Genomic DNA, 21,024 nt, shown 5'->3' on the forward strand with positions numbered 1-21,024 from the left:
GAGTATATTTCTCTCTTGACACAGTGAAGAAGGCAGAATATCCCCCCTCCCACTCTGTAATCGATTTCAAGTTACAGCCAATCCGAAAATGTCTATGTACACATACATGAGATTTCTCCCCTGCTACCAAAATAATTACTATGAGCCAGCTAGAGATCCCATCACCAAAATTTCGACAAGCATTCCCCCTAGCCTCGTCTGGGTTGCTACCACGGTATGTAGCCTTGTGTCCTCACCTGTTTTTCAGATTATTTTCATGTCTCACACAATGAAGCTTTATGGCATGTTGGTCAGCTTCATTTGTTGCCCTTCTTGGGCCAGGCTGGCAAATCACTTCCCCATTGTGTTTTGCCTGCCAGGCCTGGCTTCCAACAGAAAACATCTTTAAGATTAGTGCCTTTCTCGGAAGTAAATCTTCCCTTTTGTCAGCCAGTTAAAAACCCCAAGGCTGACATATTTACAAGACTCCGTCACCACACCAATAGGAAAATAATTACAAATATAGTTAGAATCACAGAATTAGCAGTAGTTATCATTGCAGTTTTCATGCAGAATTAGAGATTTGAGTTGACTTACTATTTGGATCTGCGTATTGAATTATAAACCAGATTAGAGCACAGTTTGGGAATAAATAGCCGTGCAATATTTGGTCGAAAATCCATCATCGCATTTGTTACCCGCAATTTCATAATAGCTAGTTTCAGAGTTTCTTAATTATTCTTTGCTTTTACCAACATTTGCTACCATCCCAAGATCGTCTTTCAATTTCGTCAGTACATTCGGTTGTTCCTCATCCTATACGTGTTACAGCAAGTGTCGACACCAATATACAAACTTGAATCGCAGGTCAATAATCCTGTCTTCCATAGGAAAGACAAATAACACAAGAAAAGTAGTTTAACAAGAAATAATAGCGCATTTAGTCCCTAGAGTGTCCTGTCCAGTGAAAAGTGAACTGCCATGACAGCGTGCTTAAAAGTAATGCGTCTCTCCACATGTCAGTTGAGATTACATCCTATGCTTCCACATTAAATTTGTTTTGCAAAATTCTTTGTGGAATAAGTTTTTTACCTACAAAATATCAAAATTTCTTTCTCAGTGTTTGTTTTATTTTATTTCTTTTACTTTAATTAATTTTTTTGTAACAGGCTTTGGCAGAAAAATATAGTTTCATGAAATAAGCTCGTTTTCAAAATTTTTCCTTTCTTCCTAGTTTGAAGATTGTTTGCGAAACTGTTTTCGGGTTTAGCACTTAAAAGAAAGGTGATACTCCTACTAGACTACTACTACGCACATACACAATTTTTTTAATATATGGAATGTTACCTCATGCAAATCCGCTGTCAGTTTATAGAAGTACGAATTTCCGCTAACAGATGACACACAAAGTATGCTGTCATCGACTCTCATTTCTAACAAAGGCGGAGGGTTACGTTCGTACACTGTTATTTTTCACTGTTGTAAATACATACTGATGACCTCAGAAGTTAAGTCGCATAGTGCTCAGAGCCATTTTTTGTAAACACATTACTGGTCATTAAAATTGCTACACCACGAAGATGACGTGCTACAGACGCGAAATTTAACCGACAGGAAGAAGATGCTGTGATATGCAAATGATTAGCTTTTTAGAGCATTCACACAAGGCTGGCGCCGGTGGCGACATCTACAGCGTGCTGACATGAGGGACGTTTCCAACCGATTTCTCATACACAAACAGTAGGTGACCGGCGTTGCCTGGTGAAACGTTGTTATGATGCGTCGTGTTAGGAGAAGAAATGCGTACAATCGAGTTTCCGACTTTGATAAACGTCGGATTGTAGCCTAACGCGATTGCGGATTATCGTATCGCGACATTGCTGCTCGCGTTGGTCGAGATCCAATGACTGTTAGCAGAATATGGAATCGGTGAGTTCAGGAGGGTATCTTATCCAAATGGCTGTAACGGATCGTGCAGCCCAGTCTCGATCCCTGAGTCAACAGAATGGGACGTTTGCAAGACAACAACCATCTGCACGAACACTTCGACGACGTTTGCAGCAGCATGGACTGTCAGCTCGGAGACCATGGCCGCGGTTACGCTTGACGCTGCATCACAGACAGGAGCGCCTGCGATGGTGTACTCAAAGACGAACCTGGGTGCACGAATGGCAAATCGTCTTTTTTTCGGATGAATCCAGCATCATTATGGTCGCATCCGTGTTTGGCGACATCGCGGTGAACGCACATTGGAAGCGTGTATTCGTCATCGCCATACTGGCGTATCACCCGGCGTGATGGTATGGGGTGCCATTGGTTACACCTCTCGGTCACCTCTTGTTCGCATTGACTGCACTTTGAACAGTGTACGTTACATTTCAGATGTGTTACGACCCGTGGCTCTGCCCTTCATTCGATCCCTGCGAAACCCTACATTTCAGCAGGATAACGCATGACCGCATGTTGCAGGTCCTGTACGGGCCTTTCTGGATACAGAAAATGTTCGACTGCTGCCCTGGCCAGCATGCTCTCCAGATCTCTCACCAATTGAAAACGTCTGGTAAATGGTGGCCGAGCAACTGGCTCGTCACAATACGCCAGTCACTACTCTTGATGAACTGTGGTATCGTGTTGAAACTGCATGGGCAGCTGTACCTGTACACGCCATGCAAGTTCTGTTTGACTCAATGCCCAGGCGTATCAAGGCCGTTATTACGGCCAGAGGTGGTTGTTCTGGGTACTGATTTCTCAGGATCTATGCACCCAAATTGCGTGAAAATGTAATCACATGTCAGTTCTAGTACAATATATTTATCCAATGAATACCCGTTTATGATCTGCATTTGTTCTTGGTGTAGCAATTGTAATGACCAGTAGTGTAGTATCCAAAAATACCTGTTACCGCAAAATTACCGTATCCGCACTAACTGATAACATTAGCCGCTACTCCACTGGTCGCGCCCGTGCCTTCATTCATCTTTCTGCCTCGTCCGCGCTCCAGAGCGAATGCCGTTCACTTCGGTCGTAACTTTCACTTCCACTCAGACGGTCTCCCACATGAGCACGGCCGTGTCGGCTTCTAGTGGGCCGACTCGTTTCAGAACCTGGACGTAACATAAAAATGGATGTGAACTCCTAAGAAACCGTGTTCGTTTTAGATTCTATGGGATTTTTCACTCTAACCTATATGATAGGAAAGCCTGAGTTTTAATGGACCATGCCGCATTAAAGTGGTTATTAGGGATGAAGGATCCTTTGAACAGATTAACTCGTTGGACATTGAAGTTCAGCGAATTTGATTCTGATGCAGCAAACAAACCCAACAGGGAATGTAGCAATGCTGATGCCTTGAGCAGAAAGTTTGGGATTATAAGATCGCTTGGTAAAAAGCCTTACAGAGTGACAAGAGGTGCAGAGCACTAATGCAACTGCCAATTATTCACAACACAGCCACATTTCACTGTGCACAATGGGTTGTCGTTCAGGAGGATAAAGTTAGTGCCTACATCACTGAGGGACAAAGTGTTGAAGGGAGCGTACAAACATGTATTAGCAGGTCACAGAGGTTGAAAGACTGCTGATCATCTATTAACTAAACAACAGTGGTGAAAGATGAGGAGACAGGATGTGGACAGTAAGTAAGGCGCTGCATACCATGTGTACACTGTAACAATCTCATTCAACAACGAATACCGCTGAAAAGCTTATTGGAGGCATCCAGACCGTTTAGAATGGAATGAATGGACGTTTGGGCTCATTCAACCAAACAACAGTGGGAAAATGCTACATGTTAGCCACCACAGACCACTTTTCACATTATGTGGCAATGGTTGCCATCCCATATCAGCAATCCTGTACAGTGGTATATACAATGATTTTTCGAATTTGGCATTGCCGCCACAGTAACTACAAGTGAGGGCAAATGCTTCATCTCCGAGATGATAAAGCAACTGAGTCATCTATTGTGAATCCGGCAGCCAAGAACTGGTCCCTTTCAAGCCCAGTGATCGCAAAACCAGAATATGTCCATTGTACTTCCAGCAAACTGTTAAGTTGTTATGTGAACATGCCCCATAATGACTGGGATGTTCACCTACTCTGTGTCTTAGCCACATAAATCTCTAAGGTCCATGACAGTATGGGCTGCATATGGGGTAGTATACGGTAGGAAGATGACATTAACTTTTATGGAGATTAAGTTCAAAAGATGAAAACATGGGAAATAGTCAGTAGATTTGTGAAGATATTGCGGTTATGTGGAAATAGCCACATGAAACAAATACAAAAGCGCTCGAAGATCAAGAGAATATTGGAAGACGAGTTGTTAAGTTACATATACATCTGTATCCTGCAAACCACATTGAAGTGCATGGTAAACGCTACATCTCATTGTACCAGTTATTAGTGTTTCTTCCCATTTCATTCACATATGGAGTGCGAGAAAAATAAATGATGATGACGATGTCTGGTTTATGGAGCGTTCAACTGCGCTATCATCAGCGCCCGTACGATGTCCCAATTTCTACACAGTCCAAATTTTTACACAATCCAATCTAGCCAGTGTCACGAATGGCGATGATGATGAAGTGATGAGCACAACACAAACACTCAGTTCCCGGGCAGAGGAAATCTCCAACCCGACCGGCAATTGAACCCAGGACCCCGTGATCCAGCGGCATATGAATGCTTAATGTCTCTGTGTGTTCTGTAATTAATCTAATCTTATCCTCACGATCCCCGTGTGATCGATATGCAAGGGGATGTAATATACTCTTAAATTCATCATTTAAAACCGGTTCTTGAAACTTTGTTAGTAGGCTTTCATGGAATAGTTTGTGCATATCTTCAAGAATCTGCTAGTTCAGTTTCTTGAGTAACTCGTTGAAAAACTTGTGACCGTCCATATTGGCCTTCTCTGTACACGTTGATTATTTCCTGTCAAGCCTCTCATGTATGGGTCCCACATTGAAGGATGAGTCACACGAGTGATTTGTAAGTGATCTCCTTTGTAGACTGACTGCGTTTCCCCACTTTTCTAGCAATAAACCCAAGGCCCCTACCTGCTTTACCCACGACTCATCCTATGTGTCCATTCCATTTCGTGTCCCTACAGAGCGGTACACCCAGTTATTTCCATGAGTTTACACATTTCAGTTGTACCCCACTTAATTTATGATTAAACTTACTTTTTTCATTTTGTGAAGTGAAAAATTTTAGATTTCTGAGCATTTAAAGCAAATTTGCAATCTTTGCACCACTTTGAAATCTTATCAGTATCTGATTGAAAATTTGTGCAGCTTCTTTAAGACAGTAACTCATTATATGTAAGTACATCATCTGCAAGAAGTCCGAGGTTATTATCAGCAATGTCCATAACGCTGTTAATACACAACATGAACAGTAACGGTCCTAACAAACTCTCCAGGAGCACAACCGTAATTACTTCTACATGTGACGACCACTTTCCATCCAAGATAACACGTTGGGTCCTCCATACAAATAAACCCTGAATCTAGTCAAAAATTTCGCTTGTTATCCCATATGATAGTACTTTGGACAATAAGCGCATATGTGGTGTTCAGTCAAATCCCTCCAGAAATCACGAAATGCTGCATCTATCTGACTGCCTTGATCCAAAGCTTTCGGTATGTCATTTGGATTTCACATCATCGACATTTTCGGAAACATTCTGTTCGATATACCTCAACATGTTTCAGCTCAGAATATGTTGTAAGATTCTACAAAAATATATGTTAAGGCTATGGACAGTAATTTTATGGATAACTTGGACTACCCTTCCTGTAAACGGGTATGATCTGCGCTTTCATACAACTTCTTGGCACCGTTTCTCGTTCGAGGGATGTACAATGGATAATAGTTACAAGACGGGCCAAATCAGCCGCAAATTCAGTATAGAATCTGATAGATACTACAGTGGGATCTAAATCTTTATTAATTTTTACGATTTCAGCTGTTTCTCAACACCACTGACACTAATAATTATTTCACGTATCTTTTCAGTGGTACGAGAATTAGATTGGGGTAGTTGTCCTTTGTTTTCCTTTGTATAGGAATACTTGAAACTGGAGTTAAGTATTACAGTTTTTGCTTTGCTACACTGAGTTATAGTTTCTGTCTTATTCGCGAGTGGTTGGACACTAACTTTGCATGCGAAAAGAGTTTCTTTGGTTCAAATGGCTCTGAGGACTATGGGACTTAAGATCTGAGATCATCAGTCCCCTAGAACTTGGAACTACTTAAGCCTAACTAACCTAAGGACATCACACACACCTATGGCTGAGACAGGATTCGAACCTGCGATCGGAGTGGTCGCGCGGTTCCAGACTGAAGCGCCGAGAACCGCTCGGCCACACCGGCCGGCAAAGTTTCTTTGGTTTCTGTGAAAGATCATTTGACAATATTATGCTAGGGTAGTCGCTGAAGGCTTCACACAATGCTCCCTTGACAGCCATAAGCTGAGTTTTAGGCTATACAGTGACTGTATACCGTGGAGGGTTCCTTCCATTATGAATTGTTCTACTGGATACATACCCTTCCAGTGCATGGTCAAGTATTCTTTTCAATTTGAGCCACAGTTCCTCTACATGCTCCTGCCCTCTGCAGAAGGTTTTACGTTCCTCACTGAGATAAGACACTACTACTTTTTTCATAGTTGACTGAACATTTATATCTTTGCACTCGTTTTAGTTGTTCTTTGTGATTTGGTAATCTTCGTCACCACAACCGCGTCATGGTAAGTGATACCAGTTAGGACGTGGACGTCCTCAAAGAGATCAGGTCTGTTTGTTGCTATTAGATCAAATACAATTCCATCATGAGACTGGTGCTGATTTATCTGTTCTAGGTAGTTTTCAGAGTAGACATTTAGTAATGTTTGACGAGATGTCTGGTCACGCTCACCACTAATAAAACTTTCTCAATTGATTGCTGAATGGTTAACGGCTCCACTGATGATTACAGTATAGTTGGGGGACTTACATACAAATGAACTTAGGGTTTACACTAAAGTTTTCGTTAAATCAGGGTATTAGTACTGAGGGTGACAAAAGGGTTCTATTACCATTTATGCCTGTCCCTGATACCAAGTCGTGCTCAAACAATCTCGCATACAGCTTCAGCTTCTATCTATCCACTGCAACTAGTACACTAACTACATATGCTATTAGCCTGTCCTTTCGATACACAGGTAAATTTTCCCCAAAAATCTCGCCGGCCGGTGTGGCCGAGCGGTTCTAGACGCTTCAGTCTGGAACCGCCCGACCGCTACGGTCGCAGGTTCGAATCCTGCCTCAGTCATGGATGTGTGTGATGTTCTTAGGTTAGTTAGGTTAAAGTAGTTCTAAGTTTAGGGGACTGATGACCTCAGATGTTAAGTCCCATAATGCTTGGAGCCATTTGAACCATTTTTGAACCCAAAAATCTCACTGCTTTCAATTTCAGGTTTCAACCAGCTTTCTGCATCTGGTGTTATGTGAGATTCATTGTTTCTCTGGAGCGCTTCAAGCTCTGACACTCTGTTGCGTGTGCTTCAGCAACAACCTACTAGGATTTTAATGTTCTTGACTGGAGGAGGGCATTCTTTTGTATGTTACAGTTATACTTCTTGGTCTCCTACAGCTGTCGTTACCTGAACTGGATGGAGATCGCCTAATTTAAAAAAAAACTCTGATGTGTAGTGCACGCGTGACCCATTCAGGTGGATCCCACATTTCTCAAGCTATGGCATATGTGTGGAATGGCGCAGCCTAGCTTGTCACAGAATCTTCGAAGTCTCTGGTTCACTCTTCCGACTCCACTCAGTACCAGGGGGTCACGATTATTTCTGGGGACAATGTTGCAAACTGTGAGCTTCGTTGAAACGCCGGGCAGAAGCCTGGTCTTCTCAACGTCCGCTGTCCATCGATGGAATGAGCCACAATCTGTGGTTGGTTTCAACCGGCTGGAACAGCCCCTTCGACGTGTTGACTGAAGTACCCAGGCACACACACTCAGTTCACATGGTGTTCTTTCCTCTTTCTTGCTGCCATTTCGCCATATGTATGAACTTCCGACAATTAATAGACGCCTGCCCTTTTGCGTTTGCTTCCCCTTCACACATGACACAGTAGGTTTCCGCAAAGCAGATGAACCCACTGGCTCAGTTTCAGTTTCATCGAAAGACTGCACTTCATAACTGTTCCTTATGGGGATCGGTACAACACCCTCAGTCTTTCGTGGTCGCTAGATACCCTGTACAGGACTCCTAGATCTACCACTGACAAGCGACTCGGTGTCGTGTGGACGAGTAATGACAGATGCCGTACTTCGTACAAAGGAGACCGTAGCCACAGAAGAGGGCAGTACTTACATTTGGTACTAGTACCACAGGTACGAGACACTCGGAAGCTCTTGCGACACACCGATCCGCAGCAGCTGTCAGTCGTTTGACGGTGGAAATGGCGATTACGGACCGCTTCCGAACGCCAACCAATTCATCCCATGTTCGAGAACAGCATTCACAGTGGGGCTGCACTGTGGCTGATGAAATGTATTGGAGGACAGTGAACAAATAACTTTAAGCCCGGTGGGTATCTTTTAACCTGTTTACCCAAAAAATAGCTAATTTCCTGTAAGAATTGAAACACCTACGCTAAACGAGGTTTCTATTAAGGCAACACAAAAATATGTGCCGAGTATTACTAGTTTCGTAAAATTTATGAGGTTAATTATAGACGTTGACAAACTCGAAAACAGAATTCATTTAAGATAGACGTAGGTGGTATAAGTTTAATTCACCTGCCCCTACCACTGTCGCTTTCTGCAACCCCCAATATTATAACTGGCCATCAAAAAACACACGTGGGATTTTCAAACTCTCTCGTTTGCTACGTGAATACTGTTAGTCAGTGACTTATTTTCATGGGTTCTGTACATAGGCGCGGGATTAAGAGGGTAGAATGCTACTCTTCGATTCGCTGTGATGTTTCTCTGCCAATCAGAAATTAGCATGTTAGTGCATATTTTGGGAACCAGAAACTCTTCTGTGTAGAGAGAGCAGAGTCGTGGTTTGTATCTCATAGCCGCGCAGGATTAGCCGAGCGGTCTAAGGTGCTGCAGTCATGGACTGTAGGGCTGGTCCCGGCGGAGGTTCGAGTCCTCCCTCGGGCATGGGTGTGTGTGTGTGTTTGTCCTTAGGATAAATTAGGTTAAGTAGTGTGTAAGCTTAGGGAGTGATAACCTTAGTAGTTAAGTCCCATAAGATTTCACACACATTTGAACATTTTTTTTTTTTTTTTTTTGTATCTCATAGTGATCAGACGTACTGGTATTCCCTCCTTCGAAAAGAAAATTATTGATATTATGATATTTCAGTACTAAAATGTTTGAGAAGTGCCGTGAAGTATCACTTAGACAGCAGTCAGGGCGACTCTGGGCCGCCTACAATCGTCAACCAATTCCTCCCACATTCGAGAACAGCATTCACAGGGGGCCGCATTGTGGCTGGTGAAATGTTTTTAGGACAGTGAACAAATAACTTTGATCCCGCTCGGTAAATTTTAGTCTGTTGACCCAAAACATTACTAATGCCCTGTAATAATTGAAGAAAATACAACGTCATGTCTATTAAGGCAACAGAGAAATCTATTTTTTTAATCTGTAGATCCAAAAAATTACTAATTTCCTGTACGAATTCAGAGAAATACACAAAACGACACTTCTGTTAAGACAATAGAAAAATCTGTGCTAAAAATTACTAGTTACTTAAAATTTTTGAGATTCATTATAGACATTGACTAACTCGAAAACGGAGTTCATTTATAATAATCGTAGATAACATACAGGTTAATTTACCTGTCCGCACCACTGTCGTTTCATGCAACCCCCAATTTTGCATGTGGCCATCAAAAAAACACACATGGCATTTACAAATTCCCTCGCTTGCTACGCACATACTATTAGTCCTACGTAAAGATAAGCAGGACAGTTTTTGTAGGAAGTTTAATGCAATTAAAGTTTGTACCGAGATACATTTATGCTAGAAGCCGTAGTTTTAGAAGCGTTCAAGAAAAACTCAAAGAGGTGGCCCTCAAACGTGCCTCCACGGCCGCTCTCAGCCAATAACAACGTCGTTTCCGAATGAATGATGTTAAGTTGTCTTTAGTCACTGAAATGTTTCAGCTCAACAGCATTAAACATTGCCCGTTGCCGGCTAGAGATTTTAGAACGGAACCAACAGTAGACCATGACAACTGAACTACTTCTTTAAGAGCCCTTCTATTGATTGTTATTCACATTAAACTCTTGAAACTGGGTACAGTTGTGTTATTTAAAGAATGTTTATAATACTGCAGTTAGAACTTACTACCATTAATACAAGTGATATTTAATCTACTATGAATAAGGACTTTTTTGTTGTAGGTTTTTTATTTAGTAAATTACTTGAAAACTATTAGATGTAGCTTAATAGAGTTACATATTTAATGTTTTTATATCAACCTTTAGTCACTGAAATGTTTCAGCTCAACAGCATTAAACATTGCCCGTTGCTGGCTAGAGATTTTAGAACGGAACCAACAGTAGACCATGACAACTGAACTACTTCTTTAAAGAGCCCTTCTATTGATTGTTATTCACATTAAACTCTTGAAACTGGGTACAGTTGTGTTATTTAAAGAATGTTTATAATACTGCAGTTAGAACTTACTACCATTAATACAAGTGATATTTAATCTACTATGAATAAGGACTTTTTTGTTGTAGATTTTTTATTTAGTAAATTACTTGAAAACTATTAGATGTAGCTTAATAGAGTTACATATTTAATGTTTTTATATCAACCTTTAGTCACTGAAATGTTTCAGCTCAACAGCATTAAACATTGCCCGTTGCCGGCTAGAGATTTTAGAACGGAACCAACAGTAGACCATGACAACTGAACTACTTCTTTAAGAGCCCTTCTATTGATTGTTATTCACATTAAACTCTTGAAACTGGGTACAGTTGTGTTATTTAAAGAATGTTTATAATACTGCAGTTAGAACTTACTACCATTAATACAAGTGATATTTAATCTACTATGAATAAGGACTTTTTTGTTGTAGATTTTTTATTTAGTAAATTACTTGAAAACTATTAGATGTAGCTTAATAGAGTTACATATTTAATGTTTTTATATCAACCTTTAGTCACTGAAATGTTTCAGCTCAACAGCATTAAACATTGCCCGTTGCTGGCTAGAGATTTTAGAACGGAACCAACAGTAGACCATGACAACTGAACTACTTCTTTAAAGAGCCCTTCTATTGATTGTTATTCACATTAAACTCTTGAAACTGGGTACAGTTGTGTTATTTAAAGAATGTTTATAATACTGCAGTTAGAACTTACTACCATTAATACAAGTGATATTTAATCTACTATGAATAAGGACTTTTTTGTTGTAGATTTTTTATTTAGTAAATTACTTGAAAACTATTAGATGTAGCTTAATAGAGTTACATATTTAATGTTTTTATATCAACCTTTAGTCACTGAAATGTTTCAGCTCAACAGCATTAAACATTGCCCGTTGCCGGCTAGAGATTTTAGAACGGAACCAACAGTAGACCATGACAACTGAACTACTTCTTTAAGAGCCCTTCTATTGATTGTTATTCACATTAAACTCTTGAAACTGGGTACAGTTGTGTTATTTAAAGAATGTTTATAATACTGCAGTTAGAACTTACTACCATTAATACAAGTGATATTTAATCTACTATGAATAAGGACTTTTTTGTTGTAGATTTTTTATTTAGTAAATTACTTGAAAACTATTAGATGTAGCTTAATAGAGTTACATATTTAATGTTTTTATATCAACCTTTAGTCACTGAAATGTTTCAGCTCAACAGCATTAAACATTGCCCGTTGCTGGCTAGAGATTTTAGAACGGAACCAACAGTAGACCATGACAACTGAACTACTTCTTTAAAGAGCCCTTCTATTGATTGTTATTCACATTAAACTCTTGAAACTGGGTACAGTTGTGTTATTTAAAGAATGTTTATAATACTGCAGTTAGAACTTACTACCATTAATACAAGTGATATTTAATCTACTATGAATAAGGACTTTTTTGTTGTAGATTTTTTATTTAGTAAATTACTTGAAAACTATTAGATGTAGCTTAATAGAGTTACATATTTAATGTTTTTATATCAACCTTTAGTCACTGAAATGTTTCAGCTCAACAGCATTAAACATTGCCCGTTGCCGGCTAGAGATTTTAGAACGGAACCAACAGTAGACCATGACAACTGAACTACTTCTTTAAGAGCCCTTCTATTGATTGTTATTCACATTAAACTCTTGAAACTGGGTACAGTTGTGTTATTTAAAGAATGTTTATAATACTGCAGTTAGAACTTACTACCATTAATACAAGTGATATTTAATCTACTATGAATAAGGACTTTTTTGTTGTAGATTTTTTATTTAGTAAATTACTTGAAAACTATTAGATGTAGCTTAATAGAGTTACATATTTAATGTTTTTATATCAACCTTTAGTCACTGAAATGTTTCAGCTCAACAGCATTAAACATTGCCCGTTGCCGGCTAGAGATTTTAGAACGGAACCAACAGTAGACCATGACAACTGAACTACTTCTTTAAGAGCCCTTCTATTGATTGTTATTCACATTAAACTCTTGAAACTGGGTACAGTTGTGTTATTTAAAGAATGTTTATAATACTGCAGTAAGAACTTACTACCATTAATACAAGTGATATTTAATCTACTATGAATAAGGACTTTTTTGTTGTAGATTTTTTATTTAGTAAATTACTTGAAAACTATTAGATGTAGCTTAATAGAGTTACATATTTAATGTTTTTATATTAACCTTTAGTCACTGAAATGTTTCAGCTCAACAGCATTAAACATTGCCCGTTGCCGGCTAGAGATTTTAGAACGGAACCAACAGTAGACCATGACAACTGAACTACTTCTTTAAGAGCCCTTCTATTGATTGTTATTCACATTAAACTCTTGAAACTGGGTACAGTTGTGTTATTTAAAGAATGTTTATAATACTGCAGTTAGAACTTACTACCATTAATACAAGTGATATTTAATCTACTATGAATAAGGACTTTTTTGTTGTAGATTTTTTATTTAGTAAATTACTTGAAAACTATTAGATGTAGCTTAATAGAGTTACATATTTAATGTTTTTATATCAACCTTTAGTCACTGAAATGTTTCAGCTCAACAGCATTAAACATTGCCCGTTGCCGGCTTGAGATTTTAGAACGGAACCAACAGTAGACCATGACAACTGAACTACTTCTTTAAGAGCCCTTCTATTGATTGTTATTCACATTAAACTCTTGAAACTGGGTACAGTTGTGTTATTTAAAGAATGTTTATAATACTGCAGTTAGAACTTACTACCATTAATACAAGTGATATTTAATCTACTATGAATAAGGACTTTTTTGTTGTAGATTTTTTATTTAGTAAATTACTTGAAAACTATTAGATGTAGCTTAATAGAGTTACATATTTAATGTTTTTATATCAACCTGAGTCTATATATAAATTTTCAGCCGCTAGGGATTAGCGGAGCGGTCTAAGGCGCTGCAGTCCTGGACTGTGCGGCTGGTCCCGGCAGAGGTTCGAGTCCTCCCTCGGGCATGGGTGTGTGTGTGTTTGTCCTTAGGATAGTTCAGCTTAAGTAGTGTGTAAGCTTAGGGACTGATGACCGTAGCAGTTGAGTCCCATAAGATTTCACACACATTTGAACCTTTTTTTTTTTTTTTATAAATTTTCATCTTTCTCAGTCCAATATTTAGCGCATTCAATTTTTCATGAAAACGCCGATTATGACCAAAATATCCATCCTACCAAATTGAGACTCGTGTCAGTTGACTGTGATATATATTTGCACATTTTGAACAATGAAACTTCCTGGCAGATTAAAACTGTGTGCCCAACCGAGACTCGAACTCGGGACCTTTGCCTTTCGCGGGAAAGTGCTCCACCATCTGAGCTCAGATGGTAGAGCACTTGCCCGCGAAAGGCAAAGGTCCCGAGTTCGAGTCTCGGTCGGGCACACAGTTTTAATCTGCCAGGAAGTTTCATATCAGCGCACACTCCGCTGCATAGTGGAAATCTAATTCTGGTTTTGAACAATGTTTAACTTTCTAGCTGCATTATTTAGCGCCAAGAATTTTTTCTTAAGCCCAGGTATTAAGAGAAACATATTCATCTGTTCATTCTTAGATTTAACTGTTTTAAAATTAATATGTGTCACTAATGAATATCTTCACAGTCAGTTCCAAGCATTCACCGCGGGACACAAAGATATTGAGCATCTTTGGTCGGAATTTAAAGGTATTGTCCACCATGTGCTAGAGAAGTATGTGCCTAGCAAAAGTATAGGGGAGGGAAAGGATCCACCTTGGCACAAGAAACATATTAGGAAGTTGCTAAGAAAGCAGAGAATTTTGCATAGTCGTTTTAAACGTAGCCACTGCCCCGCTGACAAACAGAAATTATGCGAAATGAAAGCAGCTGTAGAAAGAACAATAAGAGATTCTTTTAACGAATATGAAATTAATATTTTATCTGCAGATTCCAGCCGGCCGCGGTGGCCGTGCGGTTCTGGCGCTGCAGTCAGGAACCGCGGGGCTGCTACGGTCGCAGGTTCGAATCCTACCTCGGGCATGGGTGTGTGTGAGTGATGTCGTAAGGTTAGTTAGGTTTAAGTAGTTCTAAGTTCTAGGGGACTTATGACCTCAGATGTTGAGTTCCATAGTGCTCAAAGCCATTTGAACCATTTTTGCAGATTCCAAAAATAATCAAAAAAAATTTTGGTCCTACGTAAAATCTATGAACGCTATAAATAATTCAATACCTTCTCTTGCTGACAGTACGGGTGATGTAACTGCTGATAATAAACAGAAGGCCAAAATTCTAAACCTAGCTTTCAAAAACTCGTTTACGATAGAAGACTGCAGCACCATTCTCCTTTCAATTATTAGTGTTTAGTGTATCTGGGATTGTAAAACAGTTAAGATCCTTGACGCCAGGAAGGTATCTGGCCCAGACAGTTTCCCCGTAAGATTTTATGTTGACTATGCTACAGATATAGCACCATTCTTATCCATCATCTATCAAAGATCATTGGAACAGCGGAAAGTTCCACGGGACTGGAAGAAGTCCCAGGCCATAGCAATCTATAAAAAGGGTAGAAAATCAGATGCACATAATTACCGGCCAATTTCAGTGACATCGATTTGTTGTAGAATCATGGAACATATTTTGTGTTCATACATAATGACCTTGCTAGATTCAGAGAAGCTCATCTGCAGAAACCAGCACGGTTTTAGGAAACAGCGGTCATGCGAGACACAGGTGGCCCTCTTTGTGCACGATATACAACAGGCTCTAGATCCCGGCTCCCAGGTTGATGCCATATTTCTCGACTTTCGAAAGGCGTTCGGCTCAGTTCCACACTGTCGCTTGCTACAAAAAGTGCGCGCTTACGGTCTATCCGATGATATATGCGGTTGGATAGTAAGTTTTCTAACAGACAGGAAGCAGTATGCCGTCCTGAACGGGGTGACTTCAACAGAAACAAGCGTAACTTCAGGTGTGCCCCAGGGCAGCCTAATAGGTCCTCTGCTTTTTACGATTTACATAAAAGATCTGGTTGATGGTATTGGCAGCGGTCTTCGACTGTTTGCCGATGATGCTGTAGTCTACAGGAAAGTAGTATCACACGAAAGTCGTGAACAAATCAATAAGGATTTGCAGAAAATAAATGCGTGGTGTAATGACCGGCAGTTATGTCTCAATATTAGTAAGTGTAACCTACTGCGTGTAACAAGGCGAAAATCCCCATTAATGTACGAGTGCAAAATAAATGCCCAGTCTTTGGAAGCGGTAACGTTCGTCAAGTATCTGGGTGTGACTATTCGAAATGATCTCAAATGGAATGACCAGGTTACACAAGTAACGGGTAAGGTGAACTCTAGATTGCGGTTTGTTGGTAGAATCCTGAAGCGTTGCAGTCCTTCAACAAAGGAAATAGCTTACAATACGACAGTTCGTCCAGTCTTATTGTTCATCTGTATGGGACTGATTCAAGAGATTGAGAAGGCCCAAAGAAGAGCGGCGAGATTCGTGACTGGTACATTTAGCCATCGGGGGAGCGTTACGAATCTCATAGAAAGTTTGAATTGGGACACTCTTGCAGATGGACGGCGCGCTAAACAGAAGGGGCTGCTCACTAAATTCTGAAATCCGATCTTCACCGAGGATGCAGAGCATATATTATTACCACCAACTTTCAAATCGCGCAATGATCATCATTCAAAGATAAGGGAAATTAGAGCTCGTACTAAGGCGTTGAAACAGTCGTTTTTCCCTCGCACGATCCACGAGTGGAACAGAAGTGCGCGGAGTATATGTGTAGATGTAGAATATACTGAAACATATACTGACAAAGTTTGGAGAAATTGCTTTAACCTTTAATTCCATTCTTCGAGTATGGTGCAATTCCTTCTATGCTACGCACAGGTGCGTTTATGAGATGTGGCGCTGCTAGCAGTGAGCTGAGAAAGTCCCAGCACACTCGCTCGCCTCTGTATCTCTCAAATGAAAACCAGCCCTTTTTTCACCACACGTTTACAGCGGTCGTTTTCTTTTCATTGGCACTACAGATGCGTATAAATTAAGAATGTTAACGCAATAACCGACTATGCTTGAGGCGTAATAGCCCAACAGACACAAAGAAACGTCGAATGTCGGAAATAGCAATTTTTATAAAGTGGTAGGAGGGAGAGGCACGAACTACACACTAGAAATCCTGACTGGTGAGGGATGAGTGGAGGGTTGTGAGTGGAGGTGCATTTAAAAGTAACTTTGGTGTGGGTTTCTCGAATAACACGAATAGCATGATCCCCCAACATAAACATATAAAACGTATCCCAGCACAAATTTTTACTACACTAAATTTCCCATGAAAAGGTCTGGATTATTTTTTCTCTAGGACTAATAATTTGTACGTAGCGAGGAAGTGAATATGAAAAGTCTCGCAGGTGGTTCTTGTAGTTCATATATAATATTGCGATTTGTATGTAATCACATCGATAGGAGCAGCTGAGTTTCCCTCCATTCTCCTCTTGAAACGAAACAGAAAAGTAACGCAGGATACTGCATACAGTATACGCTACAGTAACTAATCCACAAACGCCGATGCTCTACGAACTTGATCGTGCCTAGGAAAACGGTAACTTACGAAAATTTTAAATGATTTATGTTTATTTGCACAGATGTACGCTGGGGTACTGGGCAATACACTATTCAGCAGCAACTGTGAATCACAAACGCCGATTCGCTATGAAACTTGTTATCCAAAACAGTTATGCTGGTAACTTACAAAACTCTCAAAAATATAGTTTTGTGGGCGTCCGAAAAATTCTCAAATATAACCAGTTACTCGTGTAACTATACAGTGAAGTTAGGGAATGATCGTTTTGAGCGAGGATAGACTTAACGTTACACAAATGCTTAAGATCACAAATAAGTTAAGTCTACAATTTATAAAATTAGAAGAAAGGTCAGCACTGGCCGTAATTTTGATGATTTATTAACAGCAAAATTGATTTTAGATCACATAATGATCATCTTCAGTGCTTTGGCGTACAAATTAAAGCTCGTAGGCAGTGGTGTCTAGTTATTAGCAGTAACAGAAGCTATCAAAGGATCACAATTTATGATACCAGTTCAGTGAGGCACATGCTAATGTTCGAAATTTTACAATATATCACAATACAAGCGAGTAGTGATATAAACAATGAAATGTTATACAGCAGCAACGTGAACAGCAACAGACTGTAGAATTTCAGACAGGCACACGAATTTGTCGAACACAACAAAGGAAAATTCCGAAGTCAGGTTTTACATATCAATAAATGTGTGAATTTCACAGATATTTTACTTAACTGATTCCATGATAATTTTTCAATGGCGTATCGAAGATGAAAACAGCAGCGTCAGTTTATCTCAGTCAAAATATCGAAAATTTGGAGCATCAACAGAGAACTTTACCTGAGTGTGAAACTGATCAATGGGTTATGCTGTCGAATTCATACACACTGAAGGGGAAAACGAAAAATTTCTTATGTGGTATCGAGGGACACACCAAGCTATAGAAATGATATCACCCATGAATATGAAATTGCATCTACCGACCGTCATCCACTGCTCATTAATGGCTCGTTAAGCCTTCTAAGGGTGCTTCACACAATTCGCCACAAGTACTGGTGTCGTTACATGCAGGAAAGGTTAAAATTTAGAATGGTAAGAAGATGACGTGTAGCAGTTGACATCATTCCCATTCAGATAGGATTATTCAGCGGTGACTGGACATGCAGTGAGTCACATGCAAGAACGGTGCCGTCATGTGGCTCGAGTGCGTGTAGTTTCTAAGCCATATGACAGGGGTCACTAGCTGACAGACACTGTCAAAATATTGTCAATTTTATTTTCGGTTTCGTTTCTTTAATTTTCAAACTATTTATTAATTACCACTGTTATTCTGTTTCGTTATGAGAGTGAAAGAGCGTGTGAATGTGAAATACTGTTTTATGTAATGTTTTTATACTATACATTAAAGTAACAGATCATCTGACGAGTGTTCGAGAATGACGTAAATGTTAGTCAGTCGTACTGCGGAATTTATTACTAACTATTTCGTCAGCTTATGCTAGTGGGATTACGAGATTGTGTTTCCGGTTAAGTAGTTTTGTTAAGAGGGAATTAAATATACGTTTCTGTGTTTTAAAAATTTATTTATATTAATTTACTGTTTCAGTTCATCGACAAGTTATAATTGGTTCTATAGATATGCGCAGGATTAAGAGGGTTGGATGCTACTCTTCCATTCGCTGTGATGTTTCTCTGCCATTCAGAAATTCGCATTTTCGTTCGTATTTTGGGACCAAAAATTTCTTTTATGTAGACACAGTAGAGTCTTGGCTTGGATCTCATAGTGACAGCACGTATTGATATTCCCTCCTTAGAAAATTATTAATATTGTGGTATTTCGGTACTAAAATGTTTGAGAAGTCCCGTGAAGAATCACTTCGACAGCAGTCAGCACGATTTGAAGCCGCTTGCGAACATCTACCAATTCATACCACATCTGAGAACAGCATTCACAGGGGGACGCATTGTGGCTGGTGAAATGTATTATAGGAAAGTGAACCAATAACTTTGAGCCCGCTGAGTGTGTTTTAATCTGTTGACCCCAAACATTACTAAACTCCTGTAAGAATTGAAGCAACTACACCAAACGACATTTCTATTAAGGCAACAGAAAAATCTGTGTGTTTAATTTCTTGACCCAAACAATTATTAATTTCCTATAAGAAATGAAGCAAATACACAAAACAACATTTCTATTAAGGCAACAAAAAAATGTATGTTTTTAATCTGTTGACCCAAAAAATTACCGATTTTTGTAAGAATTGATACAAATACACAAAACGACACTTCTGTTAAGACAATAGAAAAATCTGTGATGAAAATTACGGGTTTATTAAAATTTTTGAGGCTAGTTATAGACATGCACAAACTCTAAATGGAGTTAATTTACGATCAACGTAGATAATATACAGGTTACTTCAACTGCCCCTATCACTGTCGTTTTATTCAACCCCCTAATGTTGTACCTGGCCATCAAAAAACATGCGTGGGATTTTTTTAAATTCTCCTGCATGCTGTGCATATACCATTGGTCCTACATAAAAATAAGCAGGACATTTTTTGTAGGAAGTTTAATGCAATTAAAGTTTGTATCGAGATACATTTTTGCTGGAGGCCATAGTTTTTAGAAGTGTTCAAGAAAAACTCAGAGAAGTGGCTCTCAAGCCCACCCTCATTTCCACGCTCAGTCAGTATCAGTCACCATAATTTTCATATAAAAAATGTTCAGTTGGCTTTGGTCAAGTTTTAGCTGACTGCATTTAAACATTGCTGGCAAAGATTTTAGAACAGAACCGACAGTATACCATGACAACTGAACTACTTCTTTAAGAGCGCTTGTATTGGTCGTTATTCACATTGAACTCCTTAAACCTGGAACAGTCATGTTATTTAATGAATGTAATCTAATGTTGCAATTAGAATTTACTATCATTAATACAAGTGATACTTAATGTATTATGAATAGGGACTGTTTAGTTAGAATGTAGTTTTTAGTAAATTATTTGAAAACTATTAGAGGTAGGTTAATGGAGTCACTTATTTAATGTTTTTATATCAACTTGGGTCTATATACGAATTTTCATCGTTCTAAGTCTAATATTTAGCGCATTTAATTTTTCGTGAAAACGCCGTTTATGACCAAAATATCGTTCCGACCAAGTTGAGACTTGTCTCAGATTTTTGTTATATATATTTGCACGTTTTGAACAATGTTTAACTTTCTAGCTGCATTATTTAGCGCCACTTATTTTTTTCTTACAACCAGGTATTTAGTGAAACATATTCATCTGATCATTCTGAGATTTAACAGTTATAACATTAATATACTGAAACATATACTGACAAAGTTTTAAGAAATTGCTTTAACCTATAATTCCATTCTTAGAGTATGGTGTAATTCTTCCTATGCTACGCACGAGTATGATACGTGACACTGCTAGCAGTGATCTGGGGAAAGTCGCAGCATACTCACTCGCCACTGTATCCCTAAAATGAAACAGCGCTTGTTTCATCACACGTTTACAATGGTCGTTTTCCTTTCGTTGGCACTGCAGATTCGTGTAAATTAAGAATGTTAACAGAATAACCGACCATGCTTGCGGCGTAATAACCCAATAGAGACAAAGAAATGTCGAATATCGGAAACAGATCATGTGGGCAGCAATTTTTACACAGTGGTATGATGGAGTGCTACGAATTACACAGTAGAAATCCTGACTGGTGACGGATGAGTGGGAAGGGGGCGGTGGTGGAAGTGCGTAGGAAGGTATCTTTTGTTCGTT

General features: G+C 39.3%; 1 protein-coding gene across 3 annotated transcripts in view; it reads right to left on the reverse strand.

Annotated features, from left to right (window-relative positions):
* Positions 1–21,024, reverse strand: part of LOC126260197 (uncharacterized) — a 231,378-nt gene that overhangs the window by 182,872 nt on the left and 27,482 nt on the right. The gene's annotated exons all lie outside the window — the stretch shown is intronic.

This window comes from Schistocerca nitens, chromosome 5, assembly GCF_023898315.1.
Source record: "Schistocerca nitens isolate TAMUIC-IGC-003100 chromosome 5, iqSchNite1.1, whole genome shotgun sequence".
In the NCBI taxonomy this organism is placed as follows: Eukaryota; Metazoa; Arthropoda; class Insecta; order Orthoptera; family Acrididae; genus Schistocerca; species Schistocerca nitens.